The 24,582-nt window shown below is 45.5% G+C and overlaps 1 protein-coding gene across 1 annotated transcript in view; it reads right to left on the reverse strand.

Moving 5' to 3' along the window:
• The window catches only part of TLN2 (talin 2), a 474,484-nt gene that overhangs the window by 449,277 nt on the left and 625 nt on the right, over positions 1 to 24,582 (reverse strand). The gene's annotated exons all lie outside the window — the stretch shown is intronic.

The following is a 24,582-nucleotide window of genomic DNA, read 5'->3' on the forward strand; positions in this document are numbered from 1 at the left end:
AAAGAAAAGAAAAAGTCCTTTCAGCAGCACAATGTTCATCAAACATCTCTGCTACCATGCAGCCAACTGAACCCAGGTGAAAAACATCATATCCACGTCTCAGCCCTGCCACTTGCTACACTTTCTCAGAAGAATCTTGCACGGCTGTCGGTCAGTTCGGGCACCTCTCCTACCCGTTCCTCCCAGAAATCTGTCCATCTCTGTCCCTAAAAGGGACATGACTATCAAAAGCATCCTTGACACAGTGACTCACACCTGTAACCCCAGCACTTTGGGAGACTGAGGTGGGCAGATCACCTGAGGTCAGGAGTTTGAGACCAGCCTGGCCAACATGGTGAAACCCCGTCTCCACTAAAAATACAAAAATTAGCAGGGCATGGTGGTGCAGGCCTGTAATCCCAGCTACTCAGGGGGCTGAGATAGGAGAACTGCTTGAACCCGGGAGAGAGAGGTTGCAGTGAGCCGAGATCACGCCATTGCACTCCACCCTGGGCAGCAAGAGCAAAACTCCATTTCAAAATAACTAAATAAATAAAAATGTAAAAAGGCATCCTTGAGTGGAAAAATTCTTTTATTTACTCCTCCTTGGGTCACAACCAGAGTCTGCTTTTGGCAGAGCCAAGTTGGAGGTAGACTCGAGGGTTCCGTCCAGCCAGACCTTGGAGCTGTCATTAATTATGACTAAGCACTAATGGAAATCTAACTTTATTTACCCCCAATCAACTTGGCTTGTGTTACCAGAACAAGGAGGCAACCAAACATGAAATGTTTTGGGAGGCCGGGTGCGGTGGCTCACCTCTGTAATTCCAGCACTATGGGAGGCCCAGGCGGGCGGATCACAAGGTCAGGAGATCGAGATCATCCTGGCTAACACGGTGAAACCCCGTCTCTACTAAAAATACAGAAAATTAGCCGGGCGTGGTGGTGGGCGCCTGTAGTCCCAGCTACTCGGGAGGCTGAGGCAGGACAATGACGTGAACCCGGGAGACGGAGCTTGCAGTGAGCAGAGATCGCGTCACTGCGCTCCAGCCTGGGCGACAGGGCCAGACTCCATCTCAAAAAAAAAAAAAGAAATGCTTTGGGAAATGACCCACTAGACTGAACGTCCAAATCACTTTTGCTGTTACATACTGTATGACAGCAGAACACCCCTGAGAACTTGTTAAAACAATGGTTCCTAAGCCCCAGCCCAGAGCGTATGGTTCAGTAGGTTGGGGGCCAGGTTGAGGAATTTGCATTTGTAGTAAGTTCCCAGGTGATACTGCTGCTGCCACTGGTCCTGGACTACACTTTGAGGAGCCTGCTGAACACAGCACCTCAGCCGCTACTTGAAGGACAAACTAGCTTCTTACTGGATTCAGTGGCAAGACTAAGCCCACTGGTTCTCAAACACAATCCCCTTGGAACACTAGTGTTCTGCCACTGAAATCAAAGCATGGGCTCACTCTCCTCCCCCACATTCTCAAATCAAATTAAACCTCAAGCACCACTTACTTGCTCCTACTATCATCTAAAAGGATTTGATTTCTCAAATTATATATATATATATATATATATTTTTTTTTTTGCTAACATTTCACTGAGTTCAACCAATATGACATATGATTATGAAGAAGTTGTAATGGCCTGGCTGCCACAGCCAAAACCACATGGAAGGACACCAAAATTCAGTGCACTTGGCCTCTAGCTCAAGTTCAACTTCCCAAGGCAATCTCCCTTGACCACTGCAGCCAGATGGCTCAAATCATTTACTGTGCCCTCAGACTGCCAGATAAATAAGGGGCTTGGTTCCTGCCTTCAAAACTCAATCTAGCGGACAAAAATAAAATAGGCATACATATTAAACCATTTTTAACCAAGACAATGTGTAATCTATTGCTGAACTGTGCAGCATAAACGTCAAAGCCTTCAGATTTTCTGCACAAGCAATCTGGTGTTTCATCACAGAAAATGGGTCTATCCACCCCATGCCTCTGCACTGGAGCCCTTTCAGATCCCCTACTCATGCTACAAGAATCGCTGTAAAGTTTCAGCCTTTCTACAATTTAATTCTAAAAACTTAATGTGCACCTGTCCCTGCAGACCTTGGCAATAGTATATAAATTCACGCCATGACTTTGAACACAAACATCCTGCCACTTCCAGTGCAGAGGTTTTCCCCGTTCTGTGTTCCGTAGGTCGCTCTATCTGGTGCATCAAGCCAAGGGAAACAGCCTGGTGTAGCACCCCCAACAATAGGGATATTTACTGTCTTGAGATTTTTCCTTCCTGATCTTTATGCCTTGTACACTTAAGATGGACTAGCAATAAAACCCACTATGTTAGCTTGGGGGTGAGGGCAGGGCCAACACATCTGGATCCAATCATTGTAATTTTACATTGTTAGCATCTTCCAAGGCAGCAGAGCACAGGGGATAGTACATGGACTAAATAAGATCCCAGGATCCTGATCAGGCTTTATCCCTAACCCCATATGTCACCTTGGGCAGGGCCCTGACCTCATGAGGGCTCAGTTTTCTAAAGAGTCTTCCAAGGTCAGGATACCAGTGCTAACTAGCAATACGATTCAAGTGTTGACGAACTTATAATGACTTTACCTTTTCCACTTGATTTTACCTGCAAAGATTTCAATTCTTCCCGGAGGAGACAAAGGCATTGTTCATTTCTCTTGAGGGCATATCACTCCCTTTTCCCCTCCTCCCTGTCCACTCTCCCAAGCCTGGCAGCCTCTCCACTTCCCTAGTTCAGCTTCTCCGAGCAGGGGCTGTGATGAGAAAGAGCCCCCGGGAGAGTTTCCCAAATTGGCACTGAGCTCTCTCCAACTAATGTCTAGCACAGCAGGCCTTTAGTTCCTCAAATAAGCTTCTAATTGTCTTTTCGGAAATGTGCACGGACGCTTATTTCAAGCCATTTGGCAAGTGCCTCGCAGGGTATTTTCTCTGACATTGTGCTTGGAGAAGGAGGATTTAAGAGTCTAGGGGAGCATTAGAAAAATTGTACTCCATCTCATCCTACCCTTGGACAAAAATATAACAACTTTTCAAGGACCCACTGCTGGTATGATGTAAACCTCCACAAGTCTTCAAAAACTCAAAGTTGCTGACTCTTACATTTGAATGTAAGTCTTTACCTAGGGACAGGAAGGTGTCCTGACAGAGTTAATGGATGCCAAGAATTGTGACACATTTGGGTGGTCCCAGTTGTGCCAAAAAACACACGCTCCTGTCTCCCTGGGCATCATTCTTCCAGGGTCAACATTAACAGGACAGCTAGCACCCTACCATCAGGGATGACGACAGACCACAGGGTCAAGAAGATTTGAGCAATGGCACTCAATTTGGAGCCAGAAACTTGAGTTCAAATCTCAGACCTCCATCTCTTCCAATTCTTCAAAAAGGTGATCAGCCCTTGTTACCACCACCTTACTGGTTTCAGATGTTGACAGGTGTCCCAGTCCTCTAGGCAAGTCTATCCCCAAATTTAGTACGCATGCAAGTTCTTCTCAGGATCTGATTAACGTGAAGATTCTGGGTCTGTAGGTCTGGATTAACTTAAGATTCTGCATTTCCAACAAGTTTCCAGGTGACGCTGACATTGCTGGTCCACAGACCAATTTTAAATTGCAGGGACAAAGAGACTTATGGCTAACCAGTGTTTCCCAACTGTCCCTGGTAAGAATGACATGGACTAACTGTTAAATACGCCAGCGCGTGCCCAGTGAGCTGTGTAAATTTACTTTGAGTTAGTACTCAGATGAATCTCATCATCAGAGAAGTCTGGAAAACCATGAACTAGTTCATCCACATCCCTCTTCTAAAGTTCCCACACAACCAGTGGGTCCCTTTGTCTCCTTTCCATTTTTCTCTTTAGTTAACTTAAAATCTAATAGCCAAGCCCCTGCTTCCAGGGCCCCCATTTTGAGAGATGAATGATCTCCCAAACTTTTCCAAGTTCTGGCATACCGGAAAAATTATCATATCTGTAGGGCCTAAGTCCTGGCAGCCCCAGAGGAACTGAGAGAGGATTAAAGGCATCATTCACTATCTCAGCTCACCTGTTAGCGTAATTCAGCTCCCTGACTAGAAAGCTCTGTTCCAACCTCAACCTCAATAGGCAAAACTCTGCAGAGCCCTCCAATGTATCTCCCCATTGTTAAGATGACCCAAAAGAAAAAAAAAAAAAATACCAAACTTCTGTCCTGAGGTTGCCTACAAAGGCCAATGCAGCATGGGGACAAACACACACACACACACACACACACACACACATCCATTACTCACACTCTCTAAGGAGGAATAACATCTAATTACCGTGTGCCCAGGAACATGAACTATCTGTTTTACATCCATCATCTACTAAATCCTTGCAATAACGTCATTACTTTGGGATGATGTACATGTTTTACTCATAAGGACACTGAGGCTTACAGTGGTTAGGTAACTTGTCCAAGGTCACACTAAATTATGGCCACTGTGTGGTGGGTTCCCACATCAGCATGTGTGTGACCTTTGCAGCACTCATCCCTCTTTGGTTTGTTTTAATGCCTCAATCCAAGCATACCCTTCCAGACTGTTCTATCCATGAGGGCAGGGCTCAGGTCAGTTTTGTTTCAGGCTATATCCACCATGCACTTAGCAGACACCCAGAAAAAGATGTGCCAAACAGATGAATGACTCCAAAGCCAGGGTTATTCTAGAAGAATAGGCTGCTTCCATAGTCACAGCACACATACGGGTGTACCTTGGTTTAAAAGACTCCCAAACTATAAAACACGAATTTACAAGACACACTATGCATTGGAGAATGCGCAGTGGAAGGACACTGGCCTAGGAGTCAGAAGACCAAAGGACTCTCCTCCCACTTACGCTACCTTACCATCGTATTTGAACAAGCCCCTTCGCTCTCTGCACCTTGGCTTCTTCATCAATCCGATGGTTTAATTCATCCCCCAAACCTCTGTGAACTCCCACATGTGCCAGATGTGGTTCTAAGAAAGAAATGAGTAAGAGTAAGGGATAAGAGCTGCGCCCATCCCTCAGTAGCCCTGCACCAATTCCACTCCACTTAGCCCACTAAGCACTAATGGAAAGAATGCACAAAGAACAGTTTTCGAACAAGTATGAAACACAGAGGGTCCTTGAGGGAATACGTGCTTCACAAAAGGAATCTTTACTTTGCAAGCTAATTCACAAAAATCATGGCTAAAGTGACAAGTTCCCCTGATACCTTTTTTAAAATCAGGTTTATTAAAGTATAATTATGTAGAGTAAAATTCATCCTTTTTAGGGATACAGTTCTATAAATTCTGACAAACGCATGTAAATCTTGCTACAGTTTTTAAAGTAGTTTAACTTTTTAAGAATACATTATATAAAATGATGTGAGCATATATGACCCAAAGACACAAAATTAATTTTAGCTCCCCTTTTTTTCCTTTTTTTTTTGAGATAGAGTCTCGCTCTGTCACCCAAGCTGGAGTGCAATGGCACGATCTTGGCTCACTGCAACCTCTGACTCCCAGTTTAAGCAATTCTCCTGCCTCAGCCTCCTGAGTAGCTGGAATTACAGGCACGCACCACCACGCCCAGCCAATTTTTGTATTTTTAGTAGAGAAGGAGTTTTACCATGTTGGTCAGGCTGGTCTTGAACTCCTGACCTCATGATCCACCTGCCTCAGCCTCCCAAAGTACTGGGGTCACAGGCATGAGCCACTGCGCCCAGCCCTAGCTCTCCTTTCTAAAAGTGAAGCTTCCTCATTCTCCCAGAAGGAGGAACATCGAATTAAAAATCTTGCCTTCAGGGGGAAAAAAAATCCATTTGCAGAAACATCTGCAAAGCACGGAATTTAGAATACCAAGATCTATTGCACTGGTCAAGACAACTGAATCTCTTCTATTAATAAAGTATCTCCTCCCAACCCTCCCCCTCCCATATGAAAGCAGTTACCAATTTTTGAAATATGCACACAAGAGTCCAAGAATATACATATACTTCAACCATCATCATTCCTAACTACCTGTGCAGTTTAAAATCACAAAGCCTCCTTGAATTAACTCCAAAAATCTAAAATATATTTCACATACTACTAATGCTCCAAAGGAATTTACTTCGACAATGAGCGTAACTTTTTAAAAGGCTATCTTAAAATGAATTGCATGAGCCTTTATGAAAATGAGAAGGGGGGTGGTTACTCAAATAGAAAGCTAACAGTCTCTTAAGATTACATCTCTGTTGCAGAATGAGACCCTGTAGCAGCCCGAAAATGGAAACAAATGCCAATATAAACAATCTAACAGTATTTATAACCCTACTGTGTGACTGGCTTCTGGTAAAAAGCAGAACTGATTTCCAAACCCTAGTTCAGTGACATTTAAACTTCAGTATACCTAAGGATATTTTGATTATAAAAACTACAAGGTGCAGTGGCTCACGCCTATAATCCCAGCACTTTGGGAAGCTGAGGCAGGTGGAAGGCTTGAGCTCAGGAGTTACAGACCGGCCATGAGCAACATGGCCAGGCTGTACAAAAAAAATCCCAGTCAGTCAGTCATGGTGGCGCCATCTGTGGTCCCAGCTACTTAGGAGGCTGAAGCAGGAGAATCGCTTGAACCTGGAGGGCAGAAGTTACAGTGAGCAGAGATCACACCACTGCATTCCAGCCTGGGAGACAGAGTGAGACCCTGTCTCAAAAATAAATAAATAAATAAGTAAAAATAAGGGCCAGGCATGGTGGCTCTCTCCTGTAATCCCAGCACTTTGGGAGGCCGAGGCAGGAGGATTGTTTGAGCTCAGGAGTTCAAGAACAGCCTGGGCAACAAAGCATGACCTAGTCTCTACAAATTAAAAGAAGAAGAAGAAAAGAAAACCACAAGTTCTTGGGCCATACAATTAATCTGGACTACCAAATTAAAATCTCCAGGGACTGGGCAGTTACAATACTTAACCTTAATCACAGGTAATTCTGATGGTGGTGATCCAAAGACTGCACTCTAAGAAACACAACCCTAGCTAAGAGACCATGTACTTTACTATATAATCACTACAATAAAGCTAAGAAGGTGAAATAATTTGGATACTGGTCCTGAATATGGGTTAGAATCTACAGGCTGGTGGCCAAAGCTTATAAATAGTTTCATTATTCAGAGAGATGGTCATTGTAATCTCAAAAGCTGAACGACACAGTGACAACATAGCATTAATATTGGGCTGCTTGCTCTAAGTGTGGTCCGCTGACCAGCAGCTCAGAATTTTGAGGGCCCATCTTAGACTTGCTGAAAGAAAATCTCTGGGGCTGGGGCCCAGGCATCCATGTTTTAAAAAATTTATCCAGGTGTTTCTTCTGCACTGTGCATGCTCAAACACATTTTAGTTAATACAAACACATTTTATAACAATAACAATAAAGACTTAATAATCACAATTTTTTTCTTGCCTTGTCCTCTTGCTGGTTTTATTTTTGCTTTGATAAGGCATGCAGTGACTTATAGTATGGCCACACCCTCTCAGTTTATCTCCCACCCACCACCCCACTGTGGTACAAGGTACATCTGTGTAGCGCAGAAGGTTCAAGCCAGATTTATTTTCCACTAACTGAGGGACAATTAGCATGGTGTGGACAGCCAAAGAGCTCAGACCCTGCTCACAAGTATGGTGGCAGGGGTACTGTACAAGAAGACAATCCCCTTGGCCTCTAAGGTTTGAAATGCCCCCAACTCCAGTGAGCACCTGTCTTTTTTTTTTTTTTTTTTTTTTTTTTTTTTTTTTTGAGACAGAGTTTCACTCTCTTACTCTGTTGTCCAGGCTGGAGTATTGTGGTGTGATCTCAGCTCACCGCAACCTCTGCCTCCCGGGTTCAAGTGATTCTCATGCCTCGGCCTCTGAAGTAGCTGGGATTACAGGCGCCCGCCACAACACCAGCTAAATTTTTGTATTTTAGTAGAGATGGGGTTTCTCCATGTTAGCCAGGCTGGTCTCGAACTCCTGACCTCAAGTGATCCACCTACCTCGGCCTCCCAAAGTGTTGGGAGTACAGGCATGAGCCATTATTGCATCTAGCCCAGTAAGTACCTTTCCATGACATCTCCTAGGGATTCCGATGCAAGCCAGCTAACAAAAATTAAATGAAAACTTGGTGATGATGGTGGTTTTCCCCTCTAAATTATGTCCATGATAGAGTACATTTGTTCTCCTATCTTTGAATGCACTGAAATATCCAGGGGAAACAATAAAAATATGTATTCTGTGGTTGCAACCTGAGCTTCTGATTCTCAGATATTCCATAGGACCTCCCAAATCTGTATCTATAATGAAAATAAGTATCCTGCCTAGGAGATTCTTATGCATACCAAGGTTTGCGACTCGCTGGTATTATGGGAGAAACCTATGATACTGAAGAGATCTGAGCTTCAGTCAAACCTATCTACTATTTAGTATATAAACCTTGCTACACCTTAGCGTCCTCAAAGTAGTGATAATAAATACCTCACAGGATTATGATGGTAATCAATGTGCAAGGCCTCAATAAAAGGTAAAACCAACAAAATCACCAGGTGCAGAATTCCACAATTAAGGGAACTGTGGAATTCTGCACCTGCAGGCTTTGTTGACTTTACTTCAGGGAATTCCACAATTAGGGTCCCTTGGCCTGTAAAGGTACCTTCACTGACAAGCTTTCCATGTCAGATGCAGATTCTGAGACAGAAGTCAGTCTGACAATTTGTGTTACAGGATGAATTGTGCCCCGCCATCCCCCAAAATACGTTAAAGTCCAATACTCTGGAACCTCAGAATGGGACCTTACTTGGAGATAGAGTCTTTACAGAGAGAATCAAGTTGAAATGAGATCATTAGGGTGTCCCTAATCCAATAGGACTGTTGTCCTTGTAAAAAGGGGAAATTTGAACACAGAAACAGACACAACAGGATAGAGGTGAGGCCAGAGGCAGGGCTTACAGGTCGGACTGAGGACTAGCAAAGACACAGCGGGGGTGAAAGCAACTTTCAGTTGGACATGCCCACCAATATGCCATGTCGATTTACCATTGCCATGGCAACACCTGGGAGTTACCATCCATTTCCATGCAATGATCCAAAGACCCAAAAGTTACTACCCCTTCCCTAGAAATTTCTGCATAAGTCACTCCTTAATCTGCATTTTATTAAAAGTGGGTATAAATATGACTGCAAAACGGCCCTGAGCCGCTACTGTCAGCACACTGCCTGTGAGGTAGTGCCACTCTGCAGGAGCAGGCACAGAGCTGTCACACTGCTGCTTCAACAAAGCTGTTTTCCTCTACCTCTAGCTGGCCCTTGAATTCTTTCCTGGGCAAAGCCAAGAATCCTCATGGACTAAGCCCCACTTTGGGGCTCATCTGCCCTGCATCAGAGGGATGACAATGAAGAGACATGGAGAAGATCCCCTTCTATAAGAAACGCAGAGAGGCATGGAACAGGCTCCTCCTCACAGTCCTCAGAAGGAATAAACCCTTGCTCTTAGACTTCTAGCTTCCAGAACTGACACAATAACTTCCTATGATCCCAGTCACCTAGTCTGTGGTACTTTGTTACAGCAGCTCTAGAAAACTAATACAATCCGTCAGCTTCCAATTCAAGAGAAAAATGCCCTTCTCCTGTCCCTGTGGTTAGGGATACGGCCACCTGATGCTTCTCCGATTCCCCAGGGCTTGCTCTAGGCCCTTCACCAGGCACGTTCATAAAGCTCCATCTAAACATCTTCTGAGATTCATCAAAGAGCCAGCTCAGTGGGACAAGGCCTTGCTGCAGGCTCTACTGGGCCGTGTCCAGCCTATAGCAACTATCACAAGATCACGGGACTCAAACATGCGACAACTTCACCAGCAAAAACCAGCCAACAATTTACCATCCTTTATTACTGTTAAAATCCATCCCTGCACAGCCAGCTTGTACCCTTCTGCTCCTTCTGTCCCAGGAGCACTCAGGCCAGTTTCTGGTTCCCCACCAGCTTCTCCAAGAGCTGGTTAAACCCAAACCCCACCCCAGAGCCAATCTCAGCCTCACCTAGGGACCCTAATCAAGAAGATTCACAAAAGCCCGCAGGGAGGTGATTTCCTCACACTAAACGCAGCCTTCATTCTCACCTAAGTAGGACAAAACACACTGGGAAAATGCCAGAAAATTAAATTTCCCCAAAGAAAATAAAAAGCCCTTTCTATATGCATTTTAAATGGAGCTCTACAGGGTCTGTCTTAGAAACCAGAAGCAGTGCAGGAGTGAGGAACAAACTGCAACCCAGTCGGGATGGAGATGGCTGTCATGTCTCAGTCAAGTCTGTCCCGTGTGCACGGCCAGCAGGCGTCTGCCCTGCATGGTGCCTGTCCCCAGTCCCCTGGCTGCCTTGACCCCCTCTACAGGCAACCCTCCTACGATCCTTCCTAGGGCTCCCGATTCAGTTCAGCGAGTCCGGTGGGGGTTAGGAACTAGCAGTTTTAATAAGCTTCCCTAGAGATTCTGATGCGTACCCAGGGCTGAGAACTGCAACCCTGAATTACAGACAGGTTCCAACAGCACATGCCAAGAAAAGGAGGTAGCACGGTTCTAGTGCCAGCTTTGTAAAGCGTCACACCCTTCTGAGCCTCAGTTCTTTCCCTGTCAAAGGGAGACACCCACCTACAACCATTCTGACCAACCTTTCTTTAAAACAAATACTGAGAATAAAAGAAAACTTCCCTCGAGTTGCTGAGATGTCCCACACAGACATCCGTCCTGTCTTCTTGGGTGTACTAAACCTAACTGCTTTGTGGCTGTGCCTCAGGCTGCCCTGGTCTGATGTCTTACCCATAGGGCAAGCTCCTTGAACCCCATCAAGGAGAGCCTAGGAGTGACAGGTGTTGAGTCCAGTGGAGAGCCCTTCAAGGAGAAAATTAAGCTTCTTAAAGTAGTCTCCATGTAATCTCCCAAACCCGGGAATAATCCACACCCCCCTTGGAAGATCCGCCATGCATGACCTCGGGCTAAACTTGGGAAATAGCCTCACCTCCATGAAACTAGGACCGAGGTGCGCGTGCCAAGTAATTAAATGGACTGTATTGAAGCAATGCAAATGAAAAAAGAGGAGGTTTAATTTAAACACAGGATGAGGATGCTTTGGGGCTCTTTTTAACCTGGGTGTCTGAAAGCAGCACAGAGAGGATCCACTGAACTCCCCAGTGAGTTCAAATGCTTAGGAGAAGAAGGAGACACCTCCCCCTGTGATGAAGTGGACTCTGGGGATCAGTGATTCACCAAAACAAGTCGCCAGAACATTAAGGTCAATGATAAACACTTCAGACAAGTCCATTTATCGTCTTCAACCCAGCGACAAAAGTTGCCAAGTAGACTGCTTAAGTGCCCCCCTTCAGAGATAAAGATGAGAACTGCAACCATTTGTCTCCATCCAGCTGTCCTCTGCAGGTGCCTTATATCACTCAACAAGTGTTTAACAAGGATGTGCTTCCTTCATTCAATACTTGAACCCCCAACTCTCAACACATGACCTACAACTACTGCACTATGAGACACTGCTTTTCCACTTCAACATTATGCTCTACCTTAGCTCAAGTCTGGAAAAGACTTCTATTCCCTCATCCAAGGCTAACTTCTAACCAGCAAGTTTCCTTCATCAATCGTTCACTAAGAAGTTTTTGCCAAGTGCCTATCATGTGCCAGGCATTCTTGTAGGCACTTGGGGATACAGTGGCAGAGATTATTTCTCTTCTGCAGCTTATATTCTACATGCAGTGACATAGACAATAAATGAGTCCTGTATGTAATATCAGGGAATAATGATAGGAAAATAAGGAAGAAGCTTGAGAATAGGAGCCAGGGGATGCCAGTGTGACCTCATAAGAGGTGATCCTGGAGCAGACTCCTAATGAAGAGAAAGGTGAGAGAGCGCCCCCAACTTTAAGCCAGAAGAAACATCCAGCAAGAAGGCTGGAGCTGGAGAAGCCAGGGGGTAGGAGAACCACGTTGTGACATGGAAGCCAGTGGAAGGGTTCCAGAGAGAAAGCAATGACCTGGACAAATGCTAGGGAGAGGCTGTAGAAGATGACAACTAAAGAGTTCGCCACTGGATTGCAACACATGGATACTGCCGCCACCTTCATAAGTGTGGTTCTGGTAGGGGCACAGTGGCCATGTGTGTAATTCCAACACGTTGGGAGGCCAAGGCAGGCGGATCACTTGAACCCAGGAGTTTGAAACTGGCCTGGACAACATGGCAAAACAAAAAACAAAAATTGGCAAAAAGCCAGACTGGGGTGAGTTCAAGAAAGAATGAGAGCAGGAAATGGTGTCAGCGAGTGTGACAGTTCTTTCAAATATTTTTACCATGAAGGGCGTGGAGAGGAATGGAAGAACAGCAGACTAGGACACAGGGTCAAGGTGTTTTGTTTCTGCTGTTTTTTTTCTTTTTTTGTTGCTATTTTTTGTCGCACAATCTCAGCTCACTGCAACCTCCGCCTCCCGGGTTCAAGCGATTCTCCTGTCTCAGCCTCCTGAGTAGCTAGGACTACAGGCGCACGACAGCACGCCCAGCTAATTTTTGTATTTTTAGTAGAGACTGGGTTTCACCATGTTGTGGTCAGGCTGGTCTCGAACTCCTGATTTCATGATTCGCCCACCTTAGCCTACCAAAGTGCTGGGATTCAGTGTGAGGGACCGTGCCCGGCCTGCTGTTTTTTTCCTTTAGATGACAGGTGCTATTGCATGCTTCTGATGGGGACTATCCATCAGAGTGGGAAACTGATGATGCCAAAGGGAAAGGAGATAGCTGCATGTATAAAAGCCAAGAGAGGACAGGATCTCATTCACACATGGTTACAGGTGCTGGTAGGTTAGTAAGTTTAGTACACGAAGATGATGAAAGTAGCTTCCGCCGGGTGCAGTGGCTCAAGCCTGTAATCCTAGCACTTTGGGAGGCCAAGACGGGCGGATCACGAGGTCAGGAGATCGAGACCATCCTGGCGAACACGGTAAAACCACGTCTCTACTAAAAAATACAAAAAACTAGCCAGGCGAGGTGGTGGGCGCCTGTAGTCCCAGCTACTCAGGAGGCTGAGGCAGGAGAATGGTGTAAACCCGGGAGGCGGAGCTTGCAGTGAGCTGAGATCTGGCCACTGCACTCCAGCCTGGGCGACAGAGCGAGACTCCATCTCAAAAAAAAAAAAAAGAAAGAAAAAGAAAGTAGCTACTAATTGCTTCTTCTCTTGGTGAAATAAGCCAGTTCATCAGCTGAGAAGTGGGTCTAGAAACATAGTGGACCTGAAAGTGTCAAGAGTCCCCTTGAGGTTTGTGGCCATAAATTAAAGGCAAGACAATGCAAAGGGATATGTGTTTACTCCAGCCAGGATCATCAGCCTGGAGCTGAAGGAGAGTGAGCAGAAGGTGGGCTTAACCAAGGATGGGGTTTTCTTTCCCAGGACAGTAAGACAAAGCAGGGAAGGAAGGGTCAAGGGAGTTGAGGGTATATGCAAGAACCTGAGCTGGGTAAGGAGGACAAGAAAGGGATGATGGACAATGAAAAAGAAAGGGCCACCAGGTCAGAAACCCTTGTAGGTGAAAGCTAGGTGGAACCAAGTACTAGAGGCAATAAGACAAAAGAGAAAAGGGGAGGGTCAGACTGGTGAGTTTGTCAAGATTTTACTGGAGGTGCAGTTATCAGTAATGATAAGGTCTACGACCATATTTTTCAAATGATGGGGTGCAAGTTTAGCAGGTGGTGAAATCAATTGAGTGGGTCAGGATCAGCATCTTATTGTTTTAATGAAACAATAAAAAGTATGAAAGTGCATTATACCCAGTAAGAGTAAATACTGTTTTGTGAAACTTCTGTGGGTTTGCATTGGGTCATCACATAAGATATATTTCTCCTATGGCTTAGGGTTAAAAAAAAACTTCAAAGACACTAGAGCAAGAGTTCTTGACCCTGGGACTACTGACGTTTTGGATGGCATAATTCTTTGTTGTGTGGGGCTGTCCTGTGCATTGCAGGGTGTTCAGCAGCCTCACTAGAACGTCAACAGCATCTCTTCTTCCTCCAAAGTTGTGCCAAAAAAAGTCTGTAGACATTGCCAAATATCCTCCTTGTAAAAATCACTGAGAATCAGTGGTCTAGAGATAACCATGTGAGCGATGGCTGAAGCAGGGTAGAGGAAAAGATAACTGAAGGAGAGTTGGTCAAGGGACTGAGAGGTTGGGAATTGGGTGGACAACCTATACAGATGTTCAAGTCACCAAAAATGTTGATGGGAGGAGGGACTATGGGCCGGATGCTAAAATCTCCCAAGAATGAGGCAAGGCAACCCAGAGGACTGTAGATGAGTGGTCCTCTACTGTGGCCGCACATTAGAATCACCTGGAGAACTTACCCACCAATGCCCAGGCCCCATCCCAAACCAACTACACAGAATCTCCAGGTGATTCCAACGTGCAGCCAGGTCCAGGAACACTGCAGAAGAAACCCATCCTGCAAAGCCCCACTTAAACATGACCTCCTTCATGACAATTTCCCTTCCAGGTCTCTTTATTTCCTGCACTCCACTATCACTACCAATTTTGCTTTGCCTAGCGCTGACATAGGAAATCACTAGAAAAACATTCAAGGCTCTAAAACTAAGTGGCTGGCACTCCAGCCTGGGTGACAGAACGAGACCCTGTCTCTAAAAATAAACAAAACAAATTAAAACTAAGTGGCTGAAAACAGAATAAACTGTTCAGCTGCTAAAAAATTTTAGAACTAGGAGATCAGTGAGAAGGAAAGCCTTTTAGGGAATACTCTGCTTGAGCTTTGAGTCATCCAAATCTCTCAAGGACATCCAGACAAGCGAGGGTCCCAGAGGACAGCCAAACACTTATGTGTCACTGATAAGCATCATTAGAAACATAACCCCTTTGGGAGGCCGAGGAAGGCCTGGGCAACATGGTGAAACCCTGTCTCTGCTAAAAATACAAAAATTAGCCAACCATGGTGGTACATGGCTGTAATCCCAACTACTTGGGTAGCTAAGACAGGACAATCGCTTGAACCCAGGAGGCACAGGCTGCAGTGAGCCAAGATTGCATCACTGCACTCCGGCCTGGGCGACAAAGTGAGACTCTACCTCAAAAAAAAAAAAAAAGAAAAAAAAAAACTGGAAACATAACCACTTTGCTGACACTGCAATAAACATTTGTTGAAATTAATGGCTACTGTACTTAATTTCCTCCAAAAAATGCATGAATGATCAGATTATGACACAATTTATGCCATATTTATCATCTGGTCACCATATTATTCTCAATACCCTTCACATGTAGCCAACTTTTTATTAAAAGAAATCAATAACATCAAATCTTGAATATGCATGTATGATGGGAAAAAGCAGGAATCAGAATATCCTCTTTCCCAAGAGAACTCTCTATAGACTATTTAGAATGATACCCACGAATTCTCACTTTCACTGCTGATAAACATACAAATATCTATAAAACATCATTAAATCCCCAAATATCTACAACAAATTCAGACAAGAATTAAGTAATATAACTCAAATATTAATTTTTCCCAGCTGGGGGAAATTGGCAGAATTGCATTAAATGTCCCTTGACTGAGATGCTAACTTTCACCTGTATTAGTCCATTCTCACATTGCTATAATGACATACCAAGACTGGGTAATTTATAAAGGAAACAGGTTTAATTGAGTCACAGTTCAGCATGGCTGGGGAGGTCTAAAGAAACTTACAATAAGGGCAGAAGGGGAAGCAAACATGTCCTTCTTCACATGGCATCAGGAAAGAGAAGTGCCAAGCAAAGGGGGACAAGCCCCTCATAAAACCATCAGGTCTCGTGAGATCTCACTCACTAGTGTAAGAACAGCATGGGGGTAACCACCCTCATGATTCAATTACCTCCCACTGGTATGAGGATTATGGGAACTACAAGATGAGATTTTTGCATGGGGACACAGCCAAACCATATCATTCCACCCCTGCCACCTCCTACATCTCATGTCCTCACATTTCAAAACACAATCATGCCTTTCCAACAGTCCCCCTAAGTCTTAGTTCATTCCAGCATGAACCCAAAAGTCCAGGTCCAAAGTTTAATCTGAGACAAGGCAATTCCCTTCCACCTATTAGCCTGTAAAATCAAAAGCAAGTTAGGTACTTCCTAGATACAAAGGGAATACAGGAATTACCTAAATACGCTCATTCCAAATGGGAGAAATTGGCCAAAATAAAGGGACTACAGGCCCCATGCAAGTCCAAAATCCAACAGGGCAGTAATTTAACCTTAAAGTTCCAAAATGCTCTCCTTTGACTCCATGTCTCACATCTACATTACATTGATGTAAGAGGTGGGTTCCTATGACCTTGGACAGCTCCACCCCTGTGGCTCTGCAGAGTACACCCTCCCTCTCAGCTGCTTCACAGGCTGGAGTTGAGTGTCTGCAGCTTTTCCAGGTATGTGGTGCAAGCTGTTTGTGGATCTAGCATTCTGGGTTCCGGAGGATGGTGGCCCTCTTCTCACAGGTCCACTAGGCAGTGCCCCAATGGGGACTCTGTGTGGGGGTTCCGGCCCCACATTTTCCTTCTGCACTACCCTAGCAGAGGTTCTCCATGAGGGCTCCACCCCTGCAGCAAACGTCTCCCTGGACATCCAGGCATTTTTTTTTCCTTTTGAGACGAAGTCTCACTCTGTCACTCAGACTGGAGTGCAGTGGCACATCCAGGCATTTCTGTACATCCTCTGAAATCTAAGCAGAGGTTCCCAAATCTCAATTCTTGTCTTCTGCACACCAGTCTCTTTGCTAAAGCATAGCAAGAGTCACCTTGGTTCCAGTTCCCAAGAAGTTCCTCATCTCCATCTGAAACCACCTCAGCCTGGAATTTATTGTCCATATCACCATCAGCATTTTGGTCAAAACCATTCAACAAGTCTCTGGGAAGTTCCAAACTTTCCCACATCTTCCTGTCTTCCTCTGAGCCCTCCAAACTGTTCCAATGTCACTTTCACATTTTTAGGTATCTTTATAGCAGCAACCCACTCTCTGCGGTACCAATTTACTCATTACCCATACCCGAGACTGGGTAATTTATAAAGGAAATAGGTTTAACTGAGTCACAGTTCAGCATGGCTGGGACCAGGAGGCTGGGGCTGGGGGCCTCAGGAAACTTACAGACATGGCAGAAGGGAAAGCAAACACGTCCTTCTTCACATGATGGCAGGAGAGAGAAGTGCCAAGCAAAGGGGGAAAAGGCCCTTATGAAACCATCAAGTCTCATGAGCTCTCACTCACTATCATGAGAACAGCATGGGTATAACCACCTCCATGGTTCAATTACCTCCCACCACGTCCCTGCCATGACACATGGCGATTGTGGCAACTACAATTCAAGATGAGATTTTGCATGGGTACACAGCCAAACCATATCCCATCCATAACACGGCTGGTTGGAAAAGAACATAACACCCATGGAAGAGAGGTAGCTAGTTCCTCTAAACCAGTGGTTCTCCATAGAACTCATCAGTTCTATCAAGATTACAAAAATCACATAAACAGTCTGGGTTGAAAATAGTAGAAGCATAACAGCCAGCTAAGCCAGGGATCGAATGGAAAGAGCCCTGGGTTCAAACACCAGCCCAGCCTTCTCTGGCTGACCCGCAGGATAAGTCACTTCTGCAAACTTGTTAAAAATGCAAATCAAACCCCACCAAGGACCCATCGAATCTGAAACTCAGGCCCAATAATCTGGGAGTTTAACAAGCCCTGTAGGTGATTCCCAAGCATTTTAGTTTGGGAACCACTGATGTAATCTCAAGCACAGTTTCCAAATTATGCAGCACAGCCCTGGCTTCCAGTGGATTGAGATTCTGGATCCCCCGTCAGGATTCACAGAGTCACACAGTCTGTACTTTTTTCAATGTAGAGCAGAGTGTGGTGGCTCACAGAGTGTGGTGGCTCACACCAGTGCTTTGGGAGGTGTCAAGGTGGGAGGATCGCTTGACGTTAGGAGTTTGAGACTACTCTAGGCAACATAGTGAGACCTGGTCTCTACAAAAAAAATATAAAATACAAATTAGCCAGGTATGGTGGCAAGTTCCTGTAGCCCCAGCTTCACAGGAGGCTGAGGCAGGAGGATCACTTGAGCCCGGGAGTTTGAGGCTGTAGTGAGGTGTGATTGTACAACTGCACTCCAGCCTGGGCATCAGAGAGACCCTGTCTCTAAAAATATTATTCAGATAAAAAATAAAAATAAAATGTGAAATGCTTTTGAAAGGTTGGCTTTAGCTGCAACTGGCAAAAACTCATCATTTCTATCAAGATATCAAAAATCGTATTAGGAGGCTGCGTTGAAAATGGTAGAGGTGGAACAGCCAGCTATGCCAGGGATCGTATGGAAAGAGATCTGGATTCAAATCCCAACCCAGCCCTCTCTGGGCCTCAATTAGGAAAACCAAGTTTGAGAAGATGCTGCTGCTATCTAGAAAGGCTTCTCAGGCCAGGCACCATGGCTCACGTCTGTAATTCCAATACTTTGGGAGGCTGAGGCAGGTAGACTGCCTGAGCCCAGGAGTTCCAGACCAGCGTGGCCAACATGGTAAAACCCCATCTCTACTAAACATACAAAAATTAGCTGGGAGTGGTGGCGCATGCCTGTAATCCCAGCTACTCGGGAGGCTGAGGCATGAGAATCGCTTGAACCCAGAAGATGGAGATTGCAGTGAGCCAAGTTCATGCCACTGCACTCCAGCTAGACCCTGTCTAAAAATAAAAAAAAGAAAGGCTTCTCAATTGGCCAGAAGCTCTCCCTGCAGGGGCCACTATTGGTCTTCCCTCAGAATGGGATCAGAGAAAGTCAAGATAAAGGAGAGTGCTTCTAAGAGCTTTCCTGAGCTCTTACTTTCACCACCTCCTGGGGCAGAGGGAAACAGTTTTTTCGGAAGCTATCCTTTACACTGAAAGTATACTCTACTAGAAGTTGAGAAATCAAAGGATTTTAGAAAATAATTAATTGTGCCGGGCGCGGTGGCTCACGCCTGTAATCCCAGCACTTTAGGAGGCCTAGGCGGGCGGATCACGAGGTCAAAAGATCGAGACCATCCTGGCTAACATGATGAAACCCCATCTCTACTAAAAATACAAAAAATTAGCCAAGCGTGGTGGTGCACGCCTGTAGTCCCAACTACTTGGAGGTTGAGGCAGGAGAATGGCGTGAACCCGGGAGGCGGAGCTTGCAGTGAGCTGAGATCGCAGCCACTGCACTACAGCCTGGGTGACAGAGCAGGACTCCGTCTCAAAAAAAAAAAAAAAAATTAATTGAAAATTTCCAAAGAGATAAGAGATTGCAATAGGAGGCATCAGAGAAAGTAAGCGTGATATTTCCCAGCCTTTTTTTCTAAATGGTTGCTGGTGAGTTTCTTATCCATTAATCAAACATTTTTAAACTTGTTTTCATATAGAAAAGCCTGTGTGTTTGAACAAGTCAACCAACCAAGTGTATATGGAGAAAGTTAATTACCTCTCCCTCCTCACTGCTAATCGTAAACAATGTTAAGTTTTGGGTGTCCTTACACATCTTTCTCCAAGGTCATACACATACGGCTTATTTTTTTAATCAGAAATACGGCCAGGCGCAGTGGCTCATGCTGTAATCACAGCACTTTGGGAAGCCGAGGCAGGTGGATCACTTGAGGTCAGGAGTTCGAGACCAACCTGGCCAACATGGTGAAACCCGTCTCTACTAAAAATACAAAAATTAGCCAGGTGTGGTGGTGGGTGCCTGTAATCTCAGCTACTCGGGACGCCTAGGCAGGAGAATCGCTTGAACCCAGGAGACAGAGGTTGCAGTGAGCCTAGATGGAGCCACTGCACTCCAGTCTGTGCTACCAAGTGAGACTCCATCTAAAAAAAAAAAAAAAGAAAAAAAAAATTTAAATAAAATCAGAAATACTGTCATGCATGCAACATACGATACTCTGCAACTAGCTTTTATTTTACATATTATTTTTAAAATGTCATGCACAACCCTCACAAAATAATCCATACTATGTATGTATCTTATTTTATTCATTTTACTAATGAACATTTGTTGCTTCTAGTTTATTTACTGCAAAAAATCCTACAACAAACACCCTTACAAACAGGCCAATGTTTCTCTTAAGGTAAAACAAGGTTGCAAATGTGGGACTGCTGGGTCACATGGCATGTGTGCTCCAAACTTTCACAGAAACCATCTGCTTTTCCCAAAGATTGTAACAATTCACACTTGTATCAATGGTCTGAGAATTCCCACCACCCCAACCCCAAACAGCCAGTATTACCAACCTTTTAAAAGATGTATCAATTGTATGGACAGGAAATAATACCTGTTTTTAAATTTGTATTTCTCTGTCCACTAGGGAAGTTGAGAAGAGATGCAATAATTTGCATCTCTTCTTCTGGGAATTGCCTGGTCACATACTTTTCTCATCTTTCTATAATGTCGTACTTCAGTTACTATTTCATCACATTCTCATCTCCCCACCCTCTACCCCACCCTCACCCTGGCTACTAGATACGCAAAGTACAAAAGTGTATCACCTCCTCGGAATACAATGTGTGGGCATTGTAAGGGCAGGGGATATCTTCTTAGCATAAACTGCATGGTAAACCCTCAAAAACATTCACTGAATGAGTAAATAACAGACGTAGGGAATTATGTTTGTAAAAATTGCAGCTAAAAGAGTAAAAAGAAAATACAAATGTTCATTCCTTGTTCTACATTTTCAGAACAGCATCAGTTTGACTGAAATTAAATTGTTGGTTAAGAGGAAAACAAAACCATGGTCTTGGCACTGTCTTTGAAACTCCACTGTGAAATGGGTGGCAAATGAGCCCAGTCCTAATTCATAGCTCTGGGCGACACATAAAGATTCTCACGACTAAAGCATTCTGTACCCAGCCTTGTCCACCAGCTGTCATTCAAATGGCACCTGCCCCTGAGCCACAGATTGTCAGGGTGGTCAGTGCAAAAGAGAGGTCTACCTTAAGCACGTTATCTCCCCCTCCTTCACCCTGACTTCCTTGCCTTTCTCCAGCTTATTGAGGAGGGGATGTGAGCCCTGCAGGGGAAACTTGACAGAGTTCAGATTCCCTAACTCTTTGAACTTTAGGCAAAACATCTGGTCATACCCACCATTTATCCCTATTATTTGTAATAGTTATGTGTGGCTTCTGTTTTAACTAGTCTCCCTATTAGATATAAAAGTAATACGATTAAAAAGTTCTGGGGAAACTACTGTAATTAAAAAGGCACCAGTGGGTATGTTAAGCTGTAATTCCAGGCCTGCTTATTATGTTTTCCTTCTTGTCTTTAAAATTTTTGTACCTAATAAAAATAACTGAATTATTTCACTCTTTTTGAGTACTTCCTGTACTGGCCAACCACCACTCAAAATCACCAAGAAAACATGATGACTCAAAAGTTCTGGAGCAATAATGTCACAGATCACAAGTTGTAGACACTGTCTCAAGAGTCTGGACATGCCACACACACCACACCACCACCTCACAGACTGGTAAACAGACAGGCAACTTTCCAAAACACATACTCGTTTTCTAACCTTTTTAAGTTACAAAATCCTAAAAGGAAAAAAAAAAATGCAAGAACTTCGGACAAGTTATGAAGTTATGACAATACGAATCAGGTTGGCTGGGCGCGGTGTCTCATGCCTGTAATCCCAGCACTCTGAGAGGCCAAGGCGGGTGGATCACCTGAGGTCAGGAGTTTCAGACCAGCTTGGCCAACGTGGTGAAACCGTGTCTCTACTAAAAATACAAAAATTAGCTGGGCTTGGTGGTGCGTGCCTGTAATCCCAGCTACTTGGAAGGCTGAGGTGACAAAGCAAGACTATCTCAAAAAAAAAAAAAAAAGGAATCAGGCAAGCGGCAACAAAACACAATTCATAACAATTCGTTGAGAGAGGCATAAAGAAATGGATAAGTATTAAGGTAGTAGTTTAAAGTAAGTAAAGTTGGGAATAAAGATTGGAGGGTTCGCAATAAAGATTCTCTTTTTTATTATGTAAGGTTTAACATGTATAAAATATATGTGGCATATATGTAGTTATAAAGCATAATGCTAAAATGCATAAAAACATATTTAGATGCATAGATTTTTTTTTCTGAGAATAGTTGGTAAAAATGTATATTGTTCACCACCTGTAATCGTCCTTTACGACTCTTGAGAACCAATGATGTTCTGGGAGTGAGGGGTGAAGGAGGGGAAATCAGATTAGTTTTGAGACAAAAAAGAAAGATACTGACTAGAAAGTGATATACCCACCTCCTCCTAAACCCTAACTTCACTTAAAAATACTGTAGGGAACAGTGTTTGGAAAAACCTGAATGAGTCAGCAGTAGGTAAGTTCAAAACACATATATAGCCTATGCCTGTAAGAATATCCCTAGTAACTCATTCAACAGGGTCACGTTGTTAAAAGTTCGCTTTCTCTTTGGAGGAAGAAGCTCCACGTCAATGCCAAAAAGAGAGACCCTCTAATACTCTTTGGAAACTCCCTGATAACTTGAATGGGTACAAAGGCAGAAAGAAACCAGTGGCTTCACCAATCTGAAGAGACCTGTTTCTGTGATTAAGGTACTCCCTCTAAGACTGGAAAGTTAAAACGGATGGAGGCTGTCTGCAACTGATTTCTCTTCTAAATTAGCTATGCTAATTTTGGAAAAATGTATCTTGGGCTCTGGGTGTTTTCCACTATTCTAGTGCTCAATGGAAAAAAAAATCATTCGTGTAGGCATCCCTTTTCTCTGAAGGCCACTTGTCACACCCACCACCATCCTCTGATTCTGCATAAAGGTCCCAAATAAGCAATCAAGGTAGATAAAATCTTGGCTGACATTCATATCGGAGACATTTTTGCAGGCGCTTCGAAATGAATCAGGGAAAGAGCTGCCTAACACCAAACATCTCCAGGCACATCTCCCACAGGAGAGCCTCTCCCCTCCCTCTGCTCACTTAACCCCCAACCCCAGAGGTTTCTGTGGTCCCTTCTAGCCTCCTCAATGATGAAGACCCGAAGTGCGGACAAGGCCTTAATACTATGACATCATTTCGGTAACACGCCAAGGAGAACACGTTCCTGCAGTTGGCTGCGTGTAGGTCAGCAAACACGCCCGTGCCCTGCCCCTTCACAAAGCAGAGGTCACAGTCTATTTCAAAAGTAAAGATTCCCCACTCCCGCTTCCCCCTCCCTCCAGAGAGGTCGCCGCCTCCAAGCTCTGGAGAAGGGAGGTCAGCATGCAAGCTGACAATGCCACAACTCAACACACGCAGGTACTATTAGAAGGAATAGTAAGTGGTACTTACAGTACCAGGGCAATTTACGTGTATTTTGGGGTCCACTTCTCCAGGACATCATCCCTACCCAACAACACCAACACTTAAGTTCATTCCTCTCTCCTCTTCTGGAAAGACCAGAAGTTTTCACTATGAGACACAGGAATTCTGGCCCAGGTTGTCTCAGCCCTTCACGGACAGCAAGAATCCAAGTTTCCCCACGCGTCACCTGAAGCCCCAACTTCTGGAAACGCCCTCCTTACCTCGCCTCCACGAGCTGCGAGAGCAGAACATGCAGCCGCGGGCGCTACTGCTGTCGCCGCCAAAGTCAAGGAGGCGACTGGAAGCTCAGGCTGGTCGGCGGCCTCAGGGCGACCACAGGCAAGGCCCTGATCCCGATCCACGAACCAAGGCGCCTCCTCTCCCCCAGGGAGTGAGCTCCCGCGCCCCTCGGAGTACCCAGGTGAGCCCGGGCGCAGGGAGAACGCTCTGCACTCAGCGCCCAGCCCCGGGATGCCGCCAAGCGCACGGCTCCGGCTGAGCGCCCGGCAGCGATAGCTGTGGGGAAGAGGGGCGTGTTTCCTGAGACTCCGAGCCCCAAGGCCGGGTCCAGGCGGGACAGGGGAAGGCGGCAAGTCGAGCACGCTGTCCGTGACGACGGCTCTCGGCCCCAAGCCCCGCCGGCTGGCTTGGCGACGCGCTGTAGTCCGCGCGCCCTTGCGGGGACAGCAGCTGTGAGCGCCTTGCGCGGCCGCCTCCGCGCCTGCCTCGGCGCGCAAACTTTCCCAGCCACAACCGCTCAGGCCTCTCCGACGGGGGCGCGGCCCTCTCCCCGGGGCCCAGAAACGGCTCGCCCCCTCCCCTCCGCAGCTAAAACCCACTGAAAATATGGCGCCCTGGAAAGTCGTTCCTTGGTCCCATCAGAGATCCCGAAATACTCGTCTCCAGGTCCCTCCAGCTTCCAATGGGTGCAAAATTTCAGCTCGTGGGACCGAGGAAGGAGAGGGAGCCTCTGAGTCTGTGTGAGGCCGGCGGCACTGGATGCAAAGCCTGTCCCTGCTCTCGGCCCGGCACTGCCCCCGTCGCTCAGCGGCCAGCAGTTCGCCCGCGGCGAGACTGCCAAGTAAAGGGCAGTCGTGGGATCGGCAGGTCTGAGTGTCCGGCACTGGAGAAGGAACTCCGCACTGGCGGGTTGTCTTAGCCCAGAGCCTCGGCGGGAGACTTGTTTGCAAAGTGGCGCTGG

Source organism: Piliocolobus tephrosceles, chromosome 6, assembly GCF_002776525.5.
Source record: "Piliocolobus tephrosceles isolate RC106 chromosome 6, ASM277652v3, whole genome shotgun sequence".
Lineage (NCBI taxonomy): Eukaryota > Metazoa > Chordata > Mammalia > Primates > Cercopithecidae > Piliocolobus > Piliocolobus tephrosceles.